At 36.0% G+C, this 26,310-nt stretch overlaps 2 non-coding genes across 2 annotated transcripts; both read left to right on the top strand.

The window, feature by feature from the left end:
• Nucleotides 1-19,108: 19,108 nt before the first annotated feature.
• Nucleotides 19,109-19,182, top strand: TRNAP-UGG (transfer RNA proline (anticodon UGG)). The gene has a single exon. It is a non-coding gene; the product is annotated as a tRNA-Pro (tRNA).
• A 139-nt stretch (nt 19,183-19,321) lies between these two features.
• Nucleotides 19,322-19,395, top strand: TRNAW-CCA (transfer RNA tryptophan (anticodon CCA)). The gene has a single exon. It is a non-coding gene; the product is annotated as a tRNA-Trp (tRNA).
• Nucleotides 19,396-26,310: the final 6,915 nt, after the last annotated feature.

The following is a 26,310-nucleotide window of genomic DNA, read 5'->3' as shown; positions in this document are numbered from 1 at the left end:
TCTTTGCTAAAGAGAAATGATCACTATGAGTCAGACTCAATAGAATTGGATCCATTCCAAATAGCGAGAATTAGGATTCTTGATCCCTCTCAATCTCTCTTTCAATTCGAGGATCCAGAGAGGTGTTTTCATAGTCATCTCCGAATATTTGCCATCTCGGAATATTTTCGATTTCATTTTTCTATGATATGTCTTTCTATATGAAAATTGGTTATTTACGATGTACGATGATCCCTGTTAAGCATCCATGGCTGAATGGTTAAAGCGCCCAACTCATAATTGGTAAATTTGCGGGTTCAATTCCTGCTGGATGCACACGAACGGGAACATTCCATAAGTCTATTGGAACTGGCTCTCTATCCATGGAATCTCATCCATCATCCATACATAACGAATTGGTATGGTATATTCATACCATAACATAAGAACAATAAGAACTCGAATTCTTATCGATACTGGAACTCAGAGCATAGGAGGGAAAGTCGATTTATGGATGGAATCAAATACGCAGTATTTACAGAAAAAAGTCTTCGTTTATTGGGAAAGAATCAATATACTTTTAATGTCGAATCGGGATTCACTAAGACAGAAATAAAGCATTGGGTCGAACTCTTCTTTGGTGTTAAGGTGGTAGCTGTGAATAGCCATCGACTACCTGGAAAAGGTAGAAGAATAGGACCTATTCTGGGCCATACAATGCATTACAGACGTATGATCATTACCCTTCAACCGGGTTATTCTATTCCACTTCTAGATAGAGAAAAAAACTAAAGGAGAATACTTAATAATACGGCGAAACATTTATACAAAACACCTATCCCGAGCACACGCAAGGGAACCGTAGACAGGCAAGTGAAATCCAATCCACGAAATAATTTGATCCATGGACGGCACCGTTGTGGTAAAGGTCGTAATTCCAGAGGAATCATTACCGCAAGGCATAGAGGGGGAGGTCATAAGCGCCTATACCGTAAAATAGATTTTCGACGGAATCAAAAAGACATATCTGGTAGAATCGTAACCATAGAATACGACCCTAATCGAAATGCATACATTTGTCTCATACACTATGGGGATGGTGAGAAGAGATATATTTTACATCCCAGAGGGGCTATAATTGGAGATACTATTGTTTCTGGTACAAAAGTTCCTATATCAATGGGAAATGCCCTACCTTTGAGTGCGGTTTGAACTATTGATTTACGTAATTGGAAGTAACCAATTAGGTTTACGACGAAACCTAGAAATCGATCACTGATCCAATTTGACTACCTCTACGGGATAGACCTCAACAGAAAACTGTTGAGTAACGGCAGCAAGTGATTGAGTTCAGTAGTTCCTCATAGAAAATTATTGGCTCTAGAGATATGGTAATATGGAGAAGACAAAATTGTTTGAAGCACGCACAGAACCGGAAGCGCCCCTTGTTTAAAGAGAGGAGGACGGGTTATTCACATTTAATTTGATGGTCAGAGGCAAATTGAAAGCTAAGCAGTGGTAATTAAGACCCCCGGGGGAAAATAGGGATGTCTCCTACGTTACCCATAATATGTGGAAGTATCGACGTAATTTCATAGAGTCATTCGATCTGAATGCTACATGAAGAACATAAGCCAGATGACGGAACGCAGAGACCTAGGATGTAGAAGATCATAACATGAGCGATTCGGCAGATTTGGATTCCTTTCCTATATATCCACTCATGTGGTACTTCATCATATGATTCATATAAGATCCATCTGTCTAGAGATCGTCATATACATCTAGAAAGCCGTATGCTTTGGAAGAAGCTTGTACAGTTTGGGAAGGGGTTTTTTGAGAGAAAAGAAGAATCTACTTCAACCGATATGCCCTTAGGCACGGCCATGCATAACATAGAAATCACACGTGGAAGGGGTGGGCAATTAGCTAGAGCAGCAGGTGCTGTAGCGAAACTCATTGCAAAAGAGGGTAAATCGGCCACTTTAAGATTACCATCTGGGGAGGTCCGTTTAGTATCCCAAAACTGCTTAGCAACAGTCGGACAAGTGGGTAATGTTGGGGTGAACCAAAAAAGTTTGGGTAGAGCCGGATCTAAGTGTTGGCTAGGTAAACGCCCCGTAGTAAGAGGGGTAGTTATGAACCCTGTGGACCACCCCCATGGGGGCGGTGAAGGGAAAGCTCCCATTGGTAGAAAAAAACCCACAACCCCTTGGGGTTATCCTGCGCTTGGAAGAAGAACTAGGAAAAGGAAAAAATATAGCGATAGTTTTATTCTTCGTCGCCGTAAGTAAATACGTAACTAGGAATATGGAAAATTGCATTTTTGGAATTTGCAATAATGCGATGGGCGAACGACGGGAATTGAACCCGCGCATGGTGGATTCACAATCCACTGCCTTGATCCACTTGGCTACATCCGCCCCTTATCCAGCTAAAGGATTTTTTTCTTTTTTCCATTGATCATTATTCTATTTATTCTGACCTCCGTACTTCGATCGAGATATTGGACATAGAATGCCACTCTTTAAAAAGGAAAAAAGGAGTAATCAGCTGTGACACGAAAAAAAACGAATCCTTTTGTAGCTCATCATTTATTGGCAAAGATAGAAAAGGTCAATATGAAGGAGGAGAAAGAAACAATAGTAACGTGGTCCCGGGCATCTAGCATTCTACCCACAATGGTTGGCCATACAATCGCGATTCATAATGGAAAGGAACATATACCTATTTACATAACAAATCCTATGGTAGGTCGCAAATTGGGGGAATTCGTGCCTACTCGGCATTTCACGAGTTATGAAAATGCAAGAAAGGATACTAAATCTCGTCGTTAACTGAATTCTGAATAGAAAGATTAAGAAGAAAAAAAGATTCAAAATAAAGTAAAGGTAGGCGGGGAATAACCTTATTTATGACAAGTTTCAAACTAGTAAAGTATATCCCTAGGATAAAGAAGAAGAAAAGTGGGCTAAGGAAACTCGCAAGGAAAGTTCCAACCGATCGTCTACTTAAGTTCGAGAGAGTTTTCAAAGCACAAAAACGTATCCCTATGTCTGTTTTCAAAGCACAAAGAGTTCTTGACGAGATTCGCTGGCGTTACTACGAGGAAACTGTTATGATACTGAACCTCATGCCCTATCGAGCATCTTATCCCATCTTAAAGTTGGTTTATTCGGCAGCCGCAAATGCTACTCATTATAGGGATTTCGACAAAGCGAATTTATTTATTACTAAAGCCGAAGTCAGTAGGAGTACTATTATGAAGAAATTCAGACCTCGAGCTCGAGGACGTAGTTTCCCCATAAAAAAAAGCATGTGTCATATAACAATTGTACTAAATATAGTAAAGAAATCTAAATAACCTTTAGATCCATCTAAGATTTCGATTCCCAGTAAAAAAAATATAGAATAGAAAAATATGGGACAAAAAATAAATCCACTCGGTTTCAGACTTGGTACAACCCAAAAACACCATTCCTTTTGGTTCGCACAACCAAAAAATTATTCTGAAGGTCTACAGGAAGATAAAAAAATAAGGGATTGTATCAAGAACTATATACAAAAGAATAGGAAAAAGGGCTCGAATAGAAAAATAGAATCAGACTCAAGTTCCGAAGTAATTACACATAATAGAAAAATGGACTCAGGTTCAAGTTCCGAAGTAATTACACATATAGAAATCCAAAAAGAAATCGATACGATCCACGTCATAATCCATATTGGATTCCCAAATTTATTAAAGAAAAAAGGAGCAATCGAAGAATTAGAGAAAGATCTACAAAAGGAAATTAACTCTGTAAACCAGAGATTTAATATTTCTATCGAAAAAGTTAAAGAACCTTATAGACAGCCTAACATTCTAGCAGAATATATAGCTTTCCAATTAAAAAATAGAGTTTCATTCCGAAAGGCAATGAAAAAAGCCATTGAATTAACTAAAAAAGCAGATATAAGGGGAGTAAAAGTAAAAATTGCGGGTCGTCTCGGAGGAAAAGAAATTGCACGCGCCGAATCTATTAAAAAGGGTAGACTTCCCCTCCAAACAATTCGCGCTAAAATTGATTATTGCTGCTATCCAATTCGGACTATCTATGGAGTATTAGGTGTAAAAATTTGGATATTCGTAGACGAAGAATAAGTAATCTTGTCTTCGGATTCTGTCCATTGATAGAATAAAAAATGACAAGAGACTTTTTTCCTGAAATCCCTGCAAAAGAAGAAATTATACCTCTTTCTATAAGATTTAATGAAAATTGATAAATCATTTAATATAATTGCTATGCTTAGTGTGTGACTCGTTATTTTTTTCTTTTTTTTAAGAAAAAAACTTAGTAATTATAGAAAATTAACTAATAACCAACCTATTGCTTCGTATTGTCGAGATCCTAACTAAGAAACAGTCACTATATGAATAAATACCTCTATCATAACATAAATGAGTAGATGTGTCATATAGTTGTAGCAACTGCAATTTTTTCTCTAAAAAAGAAAAGGGATTCTAGGTTGTGAAGCAAAACTAAAGGGATGTGGATAAAGGGAGGGATGATAGAAAGAAGGAAGAGGAAATAAATAAGATATAGGATTCCACTATGTATGGTCTATGAATTACATCATAAAAGGCAATGTGATAAAGCATCAATATAATAAAAATAATAGAGAATTAAAAATTGTAACTTGAAACAAGAACTACAAATTTAAAGCAATAATAAAGAGCCGCCCGGGTTAATAAAACTGAGAAAATTAACTCGGAAAGAAATTTTTTGGAAGCTCCGTTGCGGGATTCAGACCTAACCATTCAAGGAGAAGCAGTGGGAACGACAGAACCTATGATTCCATAGGATTTTATTGAAAAGAATCCTAACACTTCATTGGGTGGGATGGCGGAACAAACCAAAAAAATTGTCTTATTTGGTAAGTTTATAAATTAACAAATAAGACAGGAAAGAGTAAATATTCGCCCGCGAAATTCTTATTGAATTAGAATACTTTACCGCGATTCAATAAGAGTAAAAATAAGGATTTTTTTAAGAAGGATTACATTATCTATAAATATAGAATTTAGATAAATATACACACACATCTGGATATATTCTAGATCTTCTTTTTTGACTATATATTATATTTTTCTGTTTTAACAAATTCAATATAAAAAAAACCGAACTTTTTCTATTATCTATTAATGTGTATCTATCCGTACCGTAATATTTTGGAATATTATGAATTAGAGAAATTTACATGCTTTCTGATTCCATTCGCGAGGAGCTGGATGAGAAGAAACTCTCATGTCCAGTTTTGCAGTAGAGATGGAACTAAGAAAGAGAACCATCGACTATAACCCCAAAAGAACCAGATTTCGCAAACAACATAGAGGAAGAATGAAAGGAAAATCCTGCCGAGGCAATCGTATTTGTTTTGGTAGATATGCTCTTCAAGCACTTGAACCCGCTTGGATCACGGCGAGACAGATAGAAGCAGGACGAAGAGCAATAACACGATATGCACGTCGTGGTGGAAAAATATGGGTACGTATATTTCCCGACAAACCGGTTACACTAAGACCCACGGAAACACGTATGGGCTCGGGAAAGGGGTCCCCCGAATATTGGGTATCCGTTGTTAAACCTGGTCGTATACTTTATGAAATGGGGGGAGTATCTGAAACTGTAGCTAGAGCAGCTATCTCCATAGCTGCCAGTAAAATGCCCATACGAAGTCAATTTATTCGATTAGAGATATAGAACCCTAAAAGGGGTATGGAAGATAAAAAAAAATGCTCGGTTTTTCTTTCTGGAAAGACAATATTTCTTTCATCCTTTTGCATTGAAATAACAAATTGAAATCAAAATAATATGATTCAACCTCAGACCCTTTTAAATGTAGCAGATAATAGTGGAGCTCGAAAATTGATGTGTATTCGAGTCATAGGAGCTGCTGGTAATCAGCGATATGCTCGTATTGGTGATGTTATTGTTGCTGTAATCAAAGACGCATTGCCCCAAATGCCTCTAGAAAGATCCGAAGTAATTCGAGCTGTAATTGTACGTACATGTAAAGAGTTCAAATGCGAAGACGGTATAATAATCCGCTATGATGACAATGCTGCGGTTATAATTGATCAAAAAGGCAATCCAAAAGGAACTCGAGTTTTTGGCGCGATTGCCGAGGAATTGAGAGAATTGAATTTTACCAAAATAGTTTCATTAGCTCCTGAAGTATTATAAATACTAGTAGGCGAAATTGAGACCAAAGAATTAATTTAGTAGATTGTGTTTTACGTATATGTTTTAAAATCCAAAATGAAAAAAAAAAAAAGAAAACATGTTGATTATAGAAAAATTAGGAGGAACCTAGAATTAGAGTCTTATGGGCAAGGACACTATTGCTGATTTACTAACCTCTATAAGAAATGCGGACATGAATAAAAAAGGAACAGTTCGAGTAGTATCTACAAATATTACCGAAAACATTGTTAAAATACTTCTACGAGAGGGTTTTATTGAAAGTGTTCGGAAACATCAGGAACGTAACAGATATTTCTTGGTTTCAACTTTGCGACATCAAAAGAGAAAGACTATAAAAGGAATATATAGAACAAGAACCTTTTTAAAGCGTATCAGCCGACCCGGCTTACGAATTTATACCAACTATCAAGGAATTCCTAAAGTTTTGGGTGGAATGGGAATTGCTATTCTTTCTACTTCTCGAGGAATAATGACAGATCGAGAAGCTCGACTAAACAGAATTGGGGGAGAAGTCTTATGTTATATATGGTAATCGCCCCGCCTATAGTGCTCGAATTCTATCTCGCCCTTCCTATTTTTAAAATAAAAATAGAAAAATAGGAGAAAAAAAATATGACAGAAAAAAAAAATAGGAGAGAAAAAAAAAACCCGAGAGAAGCAAAAGTAACTTTCGAAGGTTTAGTTACGGAAGCCCTACCCAATGGAATGTTCCGCGTTCGGCTAGAGAATGACACCATCATCCTAGGCTATATTTCAGGAAAGATACGGTCTAGTTCTATACGAATACTGATGGGGGATAGGGTCAAAATTGAAGTAAGTCGTTATGATTCAAGCAAGGGACGTATAATTTATAGACTTCCCCATAAGGATTCGAAGCGTATCGAAGACTCGAAGGATAGCGAAGATTTGAAGGATAGCGAAGATTTGAAGGATACCAAAGATTCAAAGGATTAGGTTTTTCTTTTTTTTTCTAGGGTAATAAATTCTAAGTTCTAAAATTCAAGCGAAGAGACTTATTTTTTCCAAAAGATTAGATTCATAGTTTAAAAAAGGATACGGAAATATGAAAATAAGAGCTTCCGTTCGTAAAATTTGTACAAAATGTCGACTGATTCGTAGGCGTGGACGAATTAGAGTCATTTGCTCTAATCCGAAGCATAAACAAAGACAGGGGTAATCTTTCGAAAAAGAACTTTACTTTCTAAAAAGTAAAAAAAAGTACCCGCGGAAATGTTCCAATTCCAAATAAAATAATTTCATTTAAAATAATTAAAGTAAAGGGTTTATTTTACCCTGAAACGGATATCTTTGTATCTTTTTTTCTTTTTTTTATTTCTAACTCATATTTATGAGATAATAAAATATGGCAAAAGCTATACCAAAAATTGGTTCACGTAAGAAAGTGCGTATTGGTTTACGTAGGAATGCACGTTTTAGTTTACGGAAGAGTGCACGTAGAATAACAAAAGGGGTTATTCATGTTCAAGCTAGTTTCAACAATACCATTATAACTGTTACAGACCCACAAGGTCGGGTGGTTTTTTGGTCCTCGGCCGGTACTTGTGGATTCAAAAGCTCAAGAAAAGCATCACCCTATGCTGGTCAAAGAACAGCAGTAGATGCTATTCGTACAGTAGGTTTGCAACGAGCAGAAGTTATGGTAAAGGGCGCTGGTAGTGGAAGAGATGCCGCATTACGAGCCATTGCTAAAAGTGGTGTGCGATTAAGTTGTATACGCGATGTAACACCTATGCCGCATAATGGATGTCGACCGCCTAAAAAAAGACGTCTGTAAAAGAATTAACCCGCTTTCAACTTTCATTTCAAGAGAAATAAACGATTCAATGATAAAATAATAATACTAGTCTATTATGGTTCGAGAGGAGGTAGCAGGATCCACTCAAACACTACAGTGGAAGTGTGTTGAATCAAGAGTAGATAGTAAGCGCCTTTATTATGGTCGTTTCATTCTGTCCCCGCTTAGAAAAGGTCAAGCGGACACCGTCGGTATTGCCTTGCGAAGAGCTTTACTTGGAGAAATAGAAGGAACATGTATCACACGTGCAAAATTTGGGAGCGTGCCGCACGAGTATTCTACAATAGCAGGTATTGAAGAATCCGTACAAGAAATTTTACTAAATTTGAAAGAAATTGTATTGAGAAGTAATCTCTATGGAGTTAGAGACGCATCCATTTGCGTCAAAGGTCCTAGATACATAACTGCTCAAGATATCATCTTACCGCCTTCCGTAGAAATCGTTGATACGGCACAACCTATAGCTAACTTGACAGAGCCCATTGATTTCTGTATTGATTTACAGATCAAGAGAGATCGTGGATATCAGACAGAACTCAGAAAGAACTATCAAGATGGAAGTTATCCTATAGATGCTGTATCCATGCCTGTTCGAAATGTGAATTATAGTATTTTTTCTTGTGGGAATGGAAATGAAAAACACGAGATACTTTTTCTAGAAATATGGACTAATGGAAGTTTAACCCCTAAGGAAGCACTTTATGAGGCTTCTCGTAATTTGATTGATTTATTTCTTCCTTTTCTACACGCGGAGGAAGAGGGCGCTAGTTTCGAAGAAAATAAAAACAGGTTTACTCCACCCCTTTTTACTTTTCAAAAAAGATTAACTAATCTAAAGAAAAACAAAAAAGGAATTCCATTGAATTGTATTTTTATTGATCAATTAGAATTGACTTCTAGAACGTATAATTGTCTAAAAAGGGCCAATATACATACACTATTGGACCTTTTGAGTAAGACTGAAGAAGATCTTCTGAGAATTGACAGTTTTCGTATGGAAGATAGAAAACATATATGGGACACTCTAGAGAAGCATCTCCCAATTGATTTACTTAAGAATAAACTCTCGTTTTAAATCCATTGCAATTTTTTTTCTTCTTCTTTTTCGAGTTAGAATAAAAAGAAAACAATTTAGCATCTTTGGTACAATCTATATTTTCGCGAAATGGATCATAATAAAATGGATTTTAGGTATCTAGGGAAGATTCACTTGGAAGTAACTATTTCCTAGATACCTATGGTACTTCACGGTTGAATGAATCAAAAAATATCTAAAAAAGACCTAAAGTTAATGATTTATCAATGGGTAATGTTGCTCCAATACCTAACCAAAGAGCTACTACAGTACCGATTAAAAAAACGGTCGTAGCTACTGGGCGGCGAAATGGATTTTGGAATTTATTGACATTCTCTAGAAAAGGTACTGTCAATAAGCCTGTTGGCACAGAAACCATTAAAAGAACGCCCAATAACTTATTGGGTACCGTACGGAGTATTTGAAACACGGGAAAGAAGTACCACTCGGGTAATATTTCCAGAGGAGTTGCAAACGGATCTGCCGGTTCACCAATCATTGATGGCTCGAGAACCGCTAAACCTACATTACATGCAATAGTACCTAGAATTACTACTGGAAAAATATATAAAAGATCGTTGGGCCATGCGGGTTCCCCGTAATAATTATGTCCCATCCCTTTAGCTAATTTAGCTCTTAATACAGGATCATTTAAGTCTGGTTTCTTTGTTATTGGGATAGGTGAACTCTTTAGGATCCATCCCCCAAAGGAACCGGACATGAGAATTTATCATCATCCGGCTCGAGCAAGAGTGAAAGAAATAAGACCGCGGAAGATCCTTAATAGAATTAAGGTTTATAATGACTCAATGACTCTAGGCAAGAAAAGCTTTATCAGATTCTCTTTTCCGAAGTTGCACCTACAACTACTCATTGAAAATAATCCTATTCTTATGGGTAAATGCTCAATATCCAAGTGGGCTTACAAATTTGATCATGATCAATTGCTTTGTGGATTGTCTCATGTCTCTTGATTAGTTGGTATTTATCCCCTCAATATCGCAAGTTTCTTACCTCCAAACAAAATATTTACTTGTTACTAATAAAAAATCAAAAAGTTTAGCCTACATTCTTCCTTAGATCCCTTCTTTTACTCCGATAGTATTGCGGATCACAATCGATGCAAAGAAAATGAATGCATTTCCATACTATAATAAAAAGGTAAGTGTAATAAATAGAGAACTGGATCATGTCACATGACTTATTCCATTTCTACTCTATGGGATCTTACGGAGCCTGTTCATGGATGACATGGTTGCGGTATGATCATAGAAGATATTCTCCTCAAGTGAACCAGCCTATCCTTCCTAGGTAGGGGACTTACATGTTGATTGGATGCGGAGACACCTTTGGTTGTGAATTCTAATGTGGCAGATCCAATTCTTTATCTGCATGGCCAAATCAATAATTCAAGTCACACACTCCCATAATCCGCCTTTTTTCTTTCGTAAAATTAACTTCAACTATTTGTATTGTATAAAAATACTTTGGAGTTGAAGAGAAGTATCCAAATGACATGTGTTATTTTACAATAACCCATGCTTGTAGCAATGAAATACCAAAACCTACCCGATATGATATATGATAATTATAATTCTCTATGATATGCCTTCCCTATAAAGGACCCGAAATACCTTGCTTACGTATCATTGGAAAGTGCATTAACATAAATACGGCAGTAAGCAGAGGCAGTACAAAGGTATGTAAACTATAAAAACGAGTCAAAGTGGATTGGCCCACACTAGCACTTCCGCGTAATAACTCCACTAAAGGCGATCCTATTACCGGAATGGCGTCAGGTACACCTGTCACAATTTTGACTGCCCAATAGCCAATTTGATCCCAAGGCAAAGAATAACCAGTTACACCAAATGATGCAGTCAAAACAGCCAAAACCACACCTGTGACCCAAGTTAATTCGCGGGGTTTTTTAAATCCCCCTGTGAGATACACACGAAATACATGCAGGATCATCATTAAAACCATCATACTTGCTGACCATCGATGAACTGATCGGATTAACCAACCAAAGTTGGCCTCGGTCATTATGTATTGAACCGAGGAAAAAGCCTCTGTAACGGTTGGTCGGTAGTAAAAAGTCATAGCAAAACCGGTAGCGACTTGTACTAGAAAACAAGTAAGTGTAATTCCCCCTAAACAATAAAATATGTTGACATGGGGAGGAACATATTTACTAGTTATATCATCTGCAATTGCCTGAATCTCAAGACGTTCCTCAAACCAATCATATACTTTATTGAGATAGGTAACTAACCCGAGTCCCCCTCTAAGAAGAGCCGTATATGAAAATTTCATCTCGTACGGCTCAAGCAGAAACACAAAAATTTTCAACGAATATTAGAAAAAAGGTTCAAACTTCATCAGCCACTGAATTGGGTCGATTTTGCCTTGAAGATATCAAATAAGAAAAATCCGGAATATCTTCTTTGTGATGATAATGCCAAAAAATCTCAAGTTGGCGCGTCTTTCTTTCTTCCTTTCCCTTATGTTGGTCATTAGAGGCTTCTTGACTTTTCTCTTCCCTATAAAGGATTTGTTTTTTTATGCGTAATATAGAAATTATCTTGTTGAGATCCTATGAATCAGTTCAATTAAAACCTTAGATTCATACTAGAGCCACGATGATTTAGTCTCAAGCTAAACAAAAGGCAAGGGTTCTTCGAATAAGAACCGCTTGATAATCATTTATTGAATCAGTGTAATGACTCGACAAAATCGAGAGAAAAAAAGTTGTCTTTAGGGCAAACAAAATTGGAAGGAAGAAAATTTCTTTTTATTTTATTTAAGAAACTACTTGAATTTTTCAGTCTGGTTGCGAGGTCTTAATAGTGAGTATGAATCATAGTTCCATTTTTTTTTGATCCACTCTATCTATTTCGTGGTTCCAGATACTAGAATAAATAATATCTGACGAATTAGAATCATCTTGATAGAGATAACAGGCCCTTTCTATGTATTATCAATAGGATCAATTCTAACAAGTCACACACTCATATTCCAGAGATACCGAAACAAAAAAATCCGCGGTCGAACTACCATAATATCTAGAAATGTAGATCTTAAACTAGAAAGGCTTTTTTGGATGGAAAAACTCTGACTTCCTAGTTTTAGTTAGTAGAAACCTAATTGGATAAAATTCGTCCAGTAATACGGAAGAATTATAAATTTCTAAAATGATAGATAGGAATATAGCGAATAAAGCCATTGCGATCCCCATAAAAGGAGTAGTCCCCCAACCCGGGGCGACTTTCCATATTCCGAATTCAAGGGTTTCAGTAAACTACCTGCACCAGTTCGTTTTGGCCTAGGTTTAGAACTATCTTCAACGGTTTGTGTAGCCATAAATTCTATTTAATCATTGGTGTTGACTTTGTATACTATTCCGTTGTAGTTGTAAATACACGATCTTTTCGTAGATCCATTGTAATCTTGAAATTCTATAAAATGGAAACAGCAACTTTAGTCGCCATCTCCATATCTGGTTTACTTGTAAGCTTTACTGGGTATGCCTTATATACCGCGTTTGGGCAACCCTCTCAACAATTAAGAGATCCATTCGAAGAACACGGAGGACTAATTTTAAGTAAGAAGTCTCCCAGATAGGGGGACTTCTTACTTAAATGAAATTATTTTATTCTTTTAGATGGAGTTGGTGGAACCTTAGGTGGTTCTCGGAAGAAGATAGCGAAAAAAATTATCCCTAAAGTCGAAACTAAAAGGAACGTATAAACCAATGCTTCCATAGATTCGATCCTGGTTTATTTACAATTATAACTTCCACACCTATTCATTTGTCATTTGGGATAATTTCCCATATAAAGAAAGAAAAAGAGTCAAAGAAAGGATGGGAGATGTTTCCCATGTCAAATCAAAAAAGAGAGGTGAAAGATACTATAACAATGTGTATCAAACTGCCTGTTTCCTTGTAGTTGGATCTCCCACTTTTTGGAATGTTCCAAATTCCACTTGAGCATCCAAATCTGGATCAATACCAGCAAAAACATCTCGGAACAATGTTCTAGCGCCATGCCAAATGTGTCCGAAAAAGAAGAGCAAAGCAAAGGTAGCATGACCAAAAGTGAACCAACCCCTTGGACTGCTGCGAAAAAACACCATCAGATTTCAAAGTAGCCCGGTCTAATTCAAAAATTTCCCCTAATGAGAACGCCTCGCATATTTTTTACAGTAGCAGGATCAGAATAACTTACTCCATTAAGTTCGCCACCATAGAACTCCACCGTTACACCTACTTGTTCAACACTATATTTGGATTCTGCTCTTCTAAAAGGAACGTCTGCTCTAACAATTCCCTCCTCATCTACCAAAACAACCGGAAATGTTTCAAAAAAAGTAGGCATACGGCGTACAAAAAGCTCACGTCCTTCTTTATCTCTAAAGACGGGATGTCCTAACCATCCAACAGCTATTCCATCCCCATTGTCCATTGAGCCTGCTCTGAATAATCCCCCTTTTGCCGGATTATTACCAATATAATCATAAAGGCTAATTTTTCGGGAATTTTAGACCAAGCTTCTGATAAACTAAGATTTTCGGCTAAACCATTGCTAACTCTTCGATATATTTCTTGCTGAAAGTATCCCTGATCCCACTGATAACGAGTAGGCCCAATAATTCGATTGGGGTCGTTGCTGACCCATACCACATAGTTCCAGCAACTACGAAAGCTGCAAAAAAAACAGCAGCGATACTACTGGAAAGTACAGTTTCAATATTGCCCCATACGTAATCCTTTATATAGACGTTGAGGCGGACGGACACTAAGATGGAATAAGCCCGCTAATATACCCAATGTACCCGCAGCAATATGATGAGAAGCTATTCCCCCCGGAACAAAAGGATCAAAACCTTCTGCACCCCACGCTGGATTTACAGCTTGTACTTTTCCAGTTAGTCCCATAAGGATCGGATACCCATATCCCCAGGACCATACAACCCGTTACATGAAATGCCCCAAAGCCAAAGCAAGCCACCCCCTGCAAGAAATAAATGAATTCCAAAGATCTTGGGCAAATCCAAAGAGGGTTTTCCCGTCCGCTCATCAGAGAATATTTCTAGGTCCCAATATACCCAATGCCAGATCGCTGCCAAGAAACACAAGCCAGAAAACACAATATGCGTACCTGCCACACCCTTCATAACTCCAAATACCCGGATTTGTTACAGTTCCTCCTGAAATACTCCAACCACCCCACGAATCCGTTATTCCTAAACGAGTCATGAAGGGAATTACGAACATACCTTGTCTCCACATTGGGATCCAGAACAGGATCAGAGGGATCAAAAACTGCTAATTCGTAAAAGCCATTGAGCCAGCCCAACCAGAAACTAGAGCTGTGTGCATTATATGCACCGCAAGCAATCGACCCGGATCATTCAATACGACAGTATGAACACGATACCAAGGCAAACCCATGGAAATACCCCTTTAGCAAAGAAAAATAGACACGATGTCGCTTTATTTTATCGCATTGAAAAAGACTATCCATATCCTATGTACCTAACCCCTTCTAGGGGATTCTGTGTCAGAAAGCGCGAATATTTATTTCATTCCATTAAAAATAAGAAGCCAATTCTGTTCATAAGAAGAAAGAGAAGCAGATCTATTCTATACTCGATAAGTGCCAATATGCAATGGGTAACTTGGCCAATTTGGAAAAAAACGAAGAATAGATCGCTACCCCTCTTTGTTTAGCATTCAAATCACCCATTTCCCTTTTCTTTATTCAATCTGTCTTACATTCCTTATATGTATAACCTTTCAATCTACGTAATTAATAGAATCTATAATATTCATATAGAATTAAGAATAAAAATTAAGACAATAAACTGCGGATTCTTTCTTTCTGTTCCATTCTTACGTTTCCATATTAAAGTGTGGTTTTCTTACTTAAATTTAATAATATTAATCTAATATGCCCATTGGTGTTCCAAAGTACCTTACCGGATTCCCTGGAGATGAAGAAGCGACCTTGGGTTGACTTATACAATGTTATGTATCGAGAAAGGACACTTTTTTTAGGTCAGAGATTCGTTGCGAGATCACGAATCCATATTACAGGTCTCATGGTATATCTGAGTATTAGAAGATGGAATTAGTGATATTTTTTTGTTTATAAACTCCCCAGGCGGGTGGCTAATCTCAGGAATGGCTATTTTTGATACGATGCAAACGGTTGACACCAGATATATATACAATATGCCTCGGAATAGCCGCCTCCATGGCGTCCTTCATTCTGCTTGGAGGAGAACCCACCAAGCGTATAGCATTCCCCTCACGCGAGGATTATGCTTCACCAACCTGCTAGTGCTTATTATCGGGCAAGGACACCAGAATTTTTACTAGAAGTAGAAGAGTTACACAATGTTCGCGAAATGATCACAAGGGTTTATGCAGTAAGAACAGGCAAGCCCTTTTTGGGTTGTATCCGAAGACATGGGAAAGGGATGTTTTATGTCAGCAGACGAAGCCAAAGCTTATGGACTTGTCGATATTGTAGGGGATGAAATGATTGACAAGCACTGCGATACTGATCCAGTGTGGTTTCCAGAAATGTTTAAGGATTGGTAGTGTCCGGATTTCTTGTAAGTTATTTCACAGCTAAATTCGTGTTTTCCTCGATTAATAGAAAATAGGAAAGGACTTTCATGATGAGCAATCATCAGGTTAGATGGATCTAAACCAATCCATTTTTTTCTATATACATACAACATGCCGACGGTTAAACAACTTATTAGAAACGCAAGACAGCCAATACGAAATGCTCGAAAAACGGCCCGCGCTTAAAGGATGCCTCAGCGTCGAGGAACATGTGCTAGGGTGTATGTGCGACTCGTTCAGATCATGACTTCAAACAAATATAAAAAAAATTGAAGTATCCATGATTAGTACCAATGAATAGGATATAGCTTCTCTATCCTAGATTTCTATGGTATATGGAATTTATGGTTTCCTTTGGTGCAAATCCAATTATCTAAATTGGAAATAAGAAGCAATTCTCCCATTGGTAGCAAATGGTTATCCATTAAGCGGAGGAAATAGTAATAAAAAGAAAAAGGCTTATGCTCCTTTATCTTAAAAGAACGGACTAACAGGGTCAGCTACTTAGCCAACTTTCATAATTAAATACCGTCACTGTATGGATAACTCTTATTGTGAAAAGAGCTATTTACTCTATAATGGATAGTAGAGCCAAAGAATGTGGACTATACAAGTTCGCAATACCTTTTGATGAAAGAAAGGGCTCCGGTGTATAGAGAGGGCCTCACCGTTTAAAAGGGAACCATAGAAACGATGGAACCCACTATTTTTTTAGTATTATTAGAATGAATTTGTTATTTCGTATAGAAATAACTGAACGGAGTGGAATAAAAAATCGTGGTTGGGGAAGGTTACTATAGCAAAAGCCATTGGAATTAATATTTATATATCGGAATAATTAGTTTTTGTTATTAATGAGAAAAAGGGTGGCTAAAAGAAGAGAAATCATTAGTTATTCATTAAGGTTAATTTGATTCAATGACCAGAGTTCCGCGAGGATATATAGCCCGGAGACGACGAACAAAAATGCGTTCATTTGCCTCAAACTTTAGAGGGGCTCATTTAAGACTTAATCGAATGATTACCCAACAGGTAAAAAGAGCTTTTGTTTCCTCTCATCGAGATAGAGGTAGGCAAAAGAGGGATTTTCGTCGTTTGTTGGATCACTCGGATAAACGCAGCAAACGCGGGTATATAAAGTATTCGATAGTTATAGTAAATTAATACACAACCTGTACAAGAAGAAATTGATTCTTAATCGTAAATGCTTGCACAAGTAGCTGTATCAAAATCCAAATAATCTTTACACGATTTCCAATAAAATAAAGATCATCAATTAAAGGTATAAATAAAGTAATATACTGGAATAATAAAAGATGAATTCCCGGAGAGGGAACTCCGGGAAGATACAATAAATTAAGATTAAGTGGTAGGAATCAACGAGCTGGATTACTTTCTTTATAATATATATAGGTCTGGCCCTTTCGAATTCGAATAAAACATCAACAATCGGAACTTAAGTTCCGGTTGTTGTTTCTTAAATTTTGGTTGTTGTTTCTTAAGTTTCGATTGGAATTGTACTTTTGCGTTAATTGAGGAATATGTCTATTTTTCTGGGTCTAGAACCTGTAATTATTGAAATTGACTGGGCTTGAAATTGCTTTTCGTTCTCATAGTTACGAAACGGTAAGAAAGATAAAATACGAGCCTGTTTTATAGCAAGAGTAATTAATCGTTGTTGTTTCAAGGTTAATCTATTTATTCGTCTCGATAATATTTTTCCTTGTTCACTAATAAATCTATTAATTAAACTCATGTTTCTATAATCAATTCGATCTCCCGGGCCAATCCGGGGACGCCTACGAAAAGGTTGTTTAGATTTACGAAAAGGTTGCTTGAATTTACGAAAAGTTTGCTTGGATTTACGAAAGGGTTGCTTGGATTTATTAAAAGTTTGCTTGGATTTACTAAAGGGTTGCTTAGATTTAAGAAAAGGTTGTTTAGATGTATACATGATTTATTCCTTATTTAAAATTTGAAAATTTGAAATTCACTTCTTTATTTTATTAATTTAGGATCCAGAAGAAGTAGTTTTTCTTTGATCCATATCTTATTTGATTCATATTATAGTATATGGAATACCCTCTATACATATGAAATAATATCTACCGAAATCAGATGAGTTGATTTGTATTTTGTATTCTATACTATGTTTTCTTTATATATTAAATATGAAGTTCTTACTCTTTCTGTTGTTTGGAAAGATCAAACACACGATGTTCCTATTTCTTTATTTCGTGATGAGTCGTATGCTTGCGACAATAACGACAAAATTTTTTGAATTCTAATTGTCCGGGTGTATTGTGGCGATTCTTTTGAGTACTATATCTAGAAATCCCCGTCGATTCCTCATTGGCACCTTTTCGAACACAACTGATGCATTCCAAAATAACTCTGATTCTAACATCTTTTCCCTTGGCCATGAACCTCCTTTTCTTTTTGGATTGACTTAACTTAATTCTTCTACTTATTCTTTTATTCTTCTATTTGGAATCCGAAGAAGAAGAATAAAATTCATTAGAATAATTTTTTTTTATTCTTTAAGTAAGTAATAAAAAATAGAGAAATAATTAAAGAATACAATCCTTGTCGAATTAGCAAAGATTTTGGTTCGAAATCCTTTCATTTAATTAGCCAGCCCCGCCTTTTCTATGCTCTGATTTCTGAGGCCTTATTTAGCTTGGGTACCCCTTTAAATTGAATTTCTATTTTCAAAAAATGGGGTTTACCAAATTTTAATGACTCTGAGGTTCAACCCAATCCATCTTTTCTTTCTTTTCCTTCCGATACTAAAAAAAGATTGAAAAGGATCAAATTTTGTCATATCACGAAGAAATCTATCCCTCCCATAGCAATAACTAGAATTAAAAAAAAGGGAATGACAAAGCATCTGGGAATAAACGATTAATTTCTATCAATAAACCTGCTAAAGCACCAAACCATAGAGTACTTAGCACGGGTGCTACAGAGAGATATGTTTTTATATCCCGCATTGAAAATCCTCCTTCCTTGTTGGAATACATATATGATCATAAACTCTTGCCCCAAGATTGTTATGCTATATATAAAATGAACCATATCGACGAAATTTTCCTATCCCTAAAAAAGAAAAAAGATGACCCCTTCTTCCTATATATTACCAAGGAAAAGTAATCCTTCTTTTATAGGCGAAATTATATTGAATTATATTGGATTTTATATGTATATAATTCCTTAATTATATGAGACCAAAAAGAAGAAATGACACGAGGGTTCTATATATAGATAGAGAAAGAAAGAAGAAGAAAATTATGATGTGGAAAAGAAGACAGGAATTGTGTACAATGGCATTGTACAACAATTTAATTTGGAAAAGGGATGTAGCGCAGCTTGGTAGCGCGTTTGTTTTGGGTACAAAATGTCACAGGTTCAAATCCTGTCATCCCTACCTATTACTTCTTTCTTCTTTATAGGCAGTAGCGACGAGATCAATTAAAGTAAAGTGGGTATAACTTGAATTTGTGGAGACTATACGTACGTGAGATACATTAGGAATAGAAAAAGATTTTCTTTTTGAATGAATGAAAGCGCTCTTAGTTCAGTTCGGTAGAACGCGGGTCTCCAAAACCCGATGTCGTAGGTTCAAATCCTACAGAGCGTGATTCCATCTATTTTATGTCGAAGCAGAGTAAAATAACTTAACAAAATTGAATTGTAACTCCAATTTCAATTTGACCTCCTCTCTGGTCTGGAGGAGGTCAATCAAAAAAAAAAAATGACTCAATCAAAGATCCAACTGATCCCCACGCCTGTATTGCAAATACGCAGTCACGAATAATCCCGCTAAAGTAATAGGAATTAGGCCTAAGACGATTCCAAATAGAAAAACTTCAATCATTTCGATTTGTTCGAGGGGATAAAAAAAGAGGTACGATCTATCCCTAAATAGTACTCTAAATTATCCACGAATCTCAATGACCAAGAAAAGAATTCCTAATTAGTCTGGAAAAGAGTCGTAGAATGCCAGGAATCCCAAAGAAAGATTTTTCTTTTCTGAATTATAATTATTCAGTCAATTCAAATAAGGCGTATCTTGTTCAAGCCAATAAATAGAGCTGGGGTTATAGTTAAAGCAGCCAGTAGAAAACCAAAATAACTAGTTAAAGTAAGCATGAAAGAGTTAAATTCCATTTATTTTTTTTTACTACACTACATATGTTGGTAAAGCATTTACCTAAGTTATGGAAAATTCATAATTCATCAGTTATTTTAGATAATACTAAAAAACAAGATAGAGTAAGATACAGAAGTGTAAAAGAAAGTGGATTCATCAGATGATACATGAGTCCCTAATTCCGAATCAAGAGATTTGTTGTGGAATTTGTCAATTGAGTAAAGTAATAATATTAAGAACTAGATCATCTAACCCCATTGAATGAAAAAAAGAAATTCAATTTTCAGGGAAATTTTTGAATAAGAGATAAATAAACAATTGAATTTGAAAAAAAAAACTTCTTTCTATTTTGGATAATTTCTTTTTCAATAGGACCCTCTTTTTGGAGTGAACGATCGAATATTCCCCTATTCCTTCTTATTTTAACTGATTGTATTCCATATGGAATAAGAGGAGAACAAAAGCATTCCACGACCTGCCAAGGGGCTGTTAAAAAAAAAAAAAAAAGAAAGCTCTTCCTTGAATTTACTTTATTTTTATTCCTTTTTCGAACTCCAACCAAAGTAGATTCGAAGACGAGTCACTTCAATTATCCTTTTAAGTTCTATTCTATCTTCTGTCTTTCCCTATTTCATCTCGTAAAGTTCCGCGCTCGCAGTTTGGTCAAGAAAGTTAGACCTAATCCAACAAACAATACAAGGATGAATTACGAATTATGAAAGGATAGATTTCACATATACTTGTCCTTGTATTGTGTCAGTATGAGAATATCCTTCCTAAATTATTTATCCAAACCTATTGATCATTAACTTAGATTTTCCCAAGATTTTGGCTGCTATTCCGAATTACTCTATTATTCCGAAGCCAATGAAAAGTAAGTAGAACCTACAAAAATGGGGTTTTCTATTGATGCCTTGAATAACATATAGCTTACCTATAGACAAAAAAAAAATAAAAAAGTAATTATGTTTCGGAACCAGGCAAAACCAGATTGCTGTGCCATAGGAAGGATAGCTATACTAATTCGGTATACTCAAAATACACCTTTGGTACAAAATTGACAATCTCACAAGGATGAAATATCAGTAATTTTCTATTTACTGGTCGATCCCATCTTTTACGGAATCAATTCCTTTTTTGAATGTACAAAAATTTTGGGAGTTCAGCATGTCTGGAAGCACGGGAGAACGTTCTTTTGCTGATATTATTACCAGTATTCGATACTGGGTTATTCATAGCATTACTATACCTTCCCTATTCATTGCGGGTTGGTTATTTGTCAGTACGGGTTTAGCTTATGACGTGTTTGGAAGTCCTAGGCCAAACGAGTATTTCACGGAAAGCCGACAAGGAATTCCGTTAATAACCGACCGTTTTGATTCTTTAGAACAACTCGATGAATTTAGTAGATCCTTTTAGGAGGCCCTCAATGACCATAGATCGAACCTATCCTATTTTTACAGTGCGATGGCTGGCTATTCACGGACTAGCTGTACCTACTGTTTTTTTCTTGTGGATCAATATCAGCAATGCAGTTCATCCAACGATAAAACAAATTCCAACTATAGAACTATGACACAATCAAACCCGAATGAACAAAATGTTGAATTGAATCGTACCAGTCTATACTGGGGTTTATTACTCATTTTTGTACTTGCTGTTTTATTTTCCAATTACTTCTTCAATTGAGAGAAAGAAAGAGACTAATAAGAATTCTCTTATCCCATTTGGAAGGATACCATCCTTATAACTACCCATGACTGTTTTTGTCTCTAGCATGACCAATTGATAAAATGTGGAGGAAAGTAGGGGAAATGGCCGATACTACTGGAAGAATTCCTCTTTGGCTGATAGGTACTGTAGCTGGTATTGCTGTGATTGGTTTAGTAGGTGTTTTCTTTTATGGTTCATATTCTGGATTGGGTTCATCTCTATAGTAATCGGAGGGACCAGATTGTAAACATGAAAAAGTAGGAGCTTAGCGGGTCCTTACCCCCCTTTATCTGATTAGAGCGGAAAGGACCCGCGGAATTTTTATTTTACTCTTATAACGCGAATTGAATCTATTCGATTCACTCTTATGAAGCAACAAGAAAAAGAGATCACTCGAGGATCCAATATCTTATTCCACGAAGGAAGTATCCTGAAAATCCTTGATTTAGTTTCGAGTAATAAACTAATAAAACCTTAATCAAAACTATTCAACTAGCCTAAAAATAAAAAAACCTTCAATGGAAGAGTTTACTTTTTTTTTGCAAAATTTCTGTAAATTTGAAGTTGAACTTAATTAAACAAGCCAAGCAATTTGCTCACAATCACAAGAAATTTTTCCCCCGCCATATTTTCTTCCCCTCTGTTTGTCCACTACCTCGGCTAAACCTAAGCAAAAGAAAAAGAGGTCCAAGAGACAGACCCGAATAAAGAAGAAATAGTAATCTTTGACGAATTAGGAAGAAAAAGGATTCTTATTTTGATACAAGAAGAATCGGCACAAGAAAAAGGCTTTTTCTTGTGCCGAATAGACGATTAAGAAGACCTGCAATCCCTCCGAAAAAGAAGAAATTTTAATTTGATTGTTCTCGCCTTTGCCTTGGATTCTCTTCTTTTGCATGGGATATAAATAAGGAATTCCAGACATCTCATAAACAAAAAGCAGTCTAAACAAAAAAAGGATTTCCAAAATAGATCATAGATAATTCTAGCAATTGCCAATAAATCGAGGCTTTTTACCAACTTGATGGTAAGAAATCCCGGGACCTAGAAATTCATTTCGTACAATTGAACCTTTTCAAACTGTTTCTTTTTGAGAACCAAAAAAACTTGTGCCAAAATAACGGATGCGAAGAAGAACAAAAGGCCTTGGACACGTAATGGATCCTGAAGCACGATTTCTGCGTCCCCCTGACCAAAACCTCCCACATTAGGATTGCTTGTTAATGGTTGATCAAGCTTGATGGATTCCCCCTCTGAAACAAGAAGTTCTGGTCCGGGAGGTATAATATCAATCACTTGGCGTCCATCTGATGCATCAACTATGGATATTTCATACCCCCCCTTTTCTTTACGTAGTATTTTTCTTACTATACCTGTTGACGTAGCATTATAGACTGTATTGTTACTCTTGCTACCATCAGGATAGATCTGTCCTCTTCCTCGGTTTCCCCCTACATATATGGGATATTTTAAGAAATGAGCATCTTTCTTCGTAGCAGGATCAGGGGAAAGAATGGGAAAGACAATTTCACTATATTTCTTACCGGGAACAGGGCCTATCACAAGAATGTTTTTTTTATCGGGACGATAACTCTGAAAAGCAAGATTTCCTATCTTTTCTTTTAACTCAGGGGAAATACGATCGGGCGGCGCTAATTCGAATCCCTCGGGCAAAATAAGAACAGCACCTACATTCAACCCTCCCTTTTTTCCATTAGCAAGAACTTGTTTCAATTGCATATCATAAGGAATTCGAAGAACTGCTTCAAATACAGTATCGGGAAGCACAGCTTGGGGAACTTCAATATCGACGGGCTTGCTAGCTAAATGGCAATTGGCACATACAATTCGTCCAGTTGCTTCTCGTGGGTTTTCATAACCCTGCTGCGCAAAAATGGGATATGCATTTGAAATAGATGTCCGAGTTATTACGTATATCATGATCGATACAGAAATCGATCGAGTTATCTGTTCCTTTACCCAAGAAAAAGTATTTCTATTTTCCATGTCCAATCGCAGATCCCAGAATTTCTACAATAAATTAGATAGGTAGCTAAGCTAATCTAGTTCCCTATACACGAATCTGTTGTCATTCTACTGCAACAGTTGTACTGCAATGATGAATACCTTAAAGTAGGTATAAATAGAAAGAATTTTGCTAAAATGGAAAAGGGCTTTCTTTCTAAAAAAAGATGCTTGCTAATTTGATTAATATTAATATCGGGAGATCAAATGAATTTATGCTTCACTAATTGAATGATAAATGACTACAAGCGAAGGAGATAGACGATTTAAACAAAAAAAGACCCAAAATTTCAAACATGTATCTAGAATTACTGGAAAACTACAAACAAAAATAGTGAAAATAAGCTCGTTAGGAGCCCATCCAAAATCGTTGTAGACCCAACGAATTACTAGTTCCCAACCACGGGTGGAGTGAAATCCAACAAAAAAATCAGTAACTAAAAGAATAAAAAAAGCTTTTATTGAGTCATTTAAATTATAGAAGAATTCCTGAACCCAAGAATTCAAAATGACAAGTTCCTCTTTACCCAGAAAAAAAGAACCACTTAGAATAGCCAAACAGATTATATTTGTCGAGAAATGCAAAATGGTATGGAGATGATCCTCATTATTTATTTTGACCCATTGTATTATTTCCTTGTGTATTCCTGTAGGAGGTTTTTGTACATGTGTCTTTAGTTTCCCTTTTATCATCTCGTCCAAGAGAGAAAGTTCTTCTAATTCTATGAATCTTTCTAGAATCCTTTTCTCTTGAATATCAGTTAAGAGAGTTTCGGATTGCCTGGTATTCCACCAATTCTTAATCCAAAGTTCCAGACATTTGTTAAATGAGGAAGAGACCCCCCAAGGCAAAAGTACGATAAATACAAGATATAGTAAAGAAGGCAATGCTTTCTTTTTTTTCATTTTTGATCTGTAAATGGAGTTGTTAATGAATATGCTTCATTCGCTGACTCTATTCCATTCCCTGACTCTATATGATGATATTTCTATTTCATGATATTTCTATTTCTTTGAAGCAAAAACTCTATAGGTTTGATACCCTGTATCTATTCTTCTTTTTTGTATATTAGTTATTAGTGGAATTTCAGTGCATTGGGTTCTTTCTTAGATCTAGATGGAATGAAATAGTGAAATAGAATAAAAAAAAAGCCCTTTCGGATGAAAAAGGAAGAATAGTATGCGATATATCTAACTTGGATAAAAAAAAATTAAAAGCAAATTTCTCTTATCCTCGTTTGTTCCTTCCTTTAGATAAATACTTAAAAATCCCCTTACAATAACAAATCCAATTTAGAAGGGACTTCCTCCCTGTGTTGAGAAAACTTTTCTTCTTCCAATTCTTCTTTTCTTCATTCAACTCAGTTCAAAAAAGATACCTCAAAATACTTCAATTGGTACGCGCAAGAAATAGGCCAATTCGGCAGCTTTTTGTTCAATTTCTCGTGGAGTAAAAAATTTATCATCAGTACGAGTCAAGGGAATGATCCCCTGGCCCCGGATTTCCATATAAAGAATACGACGAGGATAAAGACCCTCTTTAACCTGAATTCTAATTGATTGGATATCCCGCATAAGGAATCGAAGGAAGACGCGACGTTTTATTCCAGGGAATCCCCAACGAAAAATGCACACTATTCCCTCTTTTCTATCGAATCGGTCATAACCACTACCTACATTCCACAAAATAGTACACCACAAGTAGGAGCTAATGAATAGGCCTGCGATTCCGTAGAAAGACATCACGACCCCCTGCGGAAAAAAAAGAATTTCTTGAGATGGAAGTATAGATATAATATTCTTACCAAGATAACTGGAAATCCCAACCGATAAGAATCCTAGTGAACCTAGAAAAAGAATACAGGCCCAGAAAAAATTACCCCTTTTTCGAGAACCTTTTAGAAGTTCTACCCATATGTGTTCTGATCGCCAATTCATATTAGATATACTAAATCCAGCAGCGGTCGATTGAAATTGAGAGAATAAGCTAAATAATTTTGACTTTACTTTTTTTGATTCTGAAATCGCCTTCAGCAACTAGTACTCCTGTGAAATAATAGGTTAGATACATTGACTTTCTATTCAAAAAATATTCGTTGATTCAATTAAAATAAATAAAATAAAACTCGCTATACCTGGCTCTGCATATTCATGCATTTATGCTCGTAGCCTATATCCGCATCCATAACCGTTTTTCATTTGTGTGTAGAAAGTGTGTGTAGAAAAAGCCACATACCCTACCATATTATATTACTTACACTAAAAAATACTAGACAATCTTATTTTTTTGCACATAAAGAAATAAAGAAGTCATTGCAATTGCCGGAAATACTAAGCCTACTAAAGGCACGAAAATAGAAGGTAAGTTTAAATCCGTCATGGAATAGGTGTCTCAATTCAAATTTACTATTTCTATCTAGTCGAAAAATATCTTAAGATTCTTATGATATAATTAAGTATATCTATTATAAGGAATATTGACTATTGTATTGTATTTTTTATTTTTAGTTTGAAAAATATTCTGTAAAAAAAATGAAAGGATAATAAGAAAATTCCAAAAAAGGAGAACTAATTAAAAAGATTTTATTTTGATTTTCCCATCCTCATGGCCTTTCTATCTTTCTAATCTAATTTGAAATTGGATTCAAAAGAAAGCGGTTAGAA

The sequence above is a fragment of the Triticum urartu genome, unplaced genomic scaffold (assembly GCF_056163025.1).
Source record: "Triticum urartu cultivar PI428250 unplaced genomic scaffold, HENAU_Tu73 scaffold2, whole genome shotgun sequence".
In the NCBI taxonomy this organism is placed as follows: Eukaryota; Viridiplantae; Streptophyta; class Magnoliopsida; order Poales; family Poaceae; genus Triticum; species Triticum urartu.
This window is presented reverse-complemented; position numbering and strand designations above follow the sequence as displayed.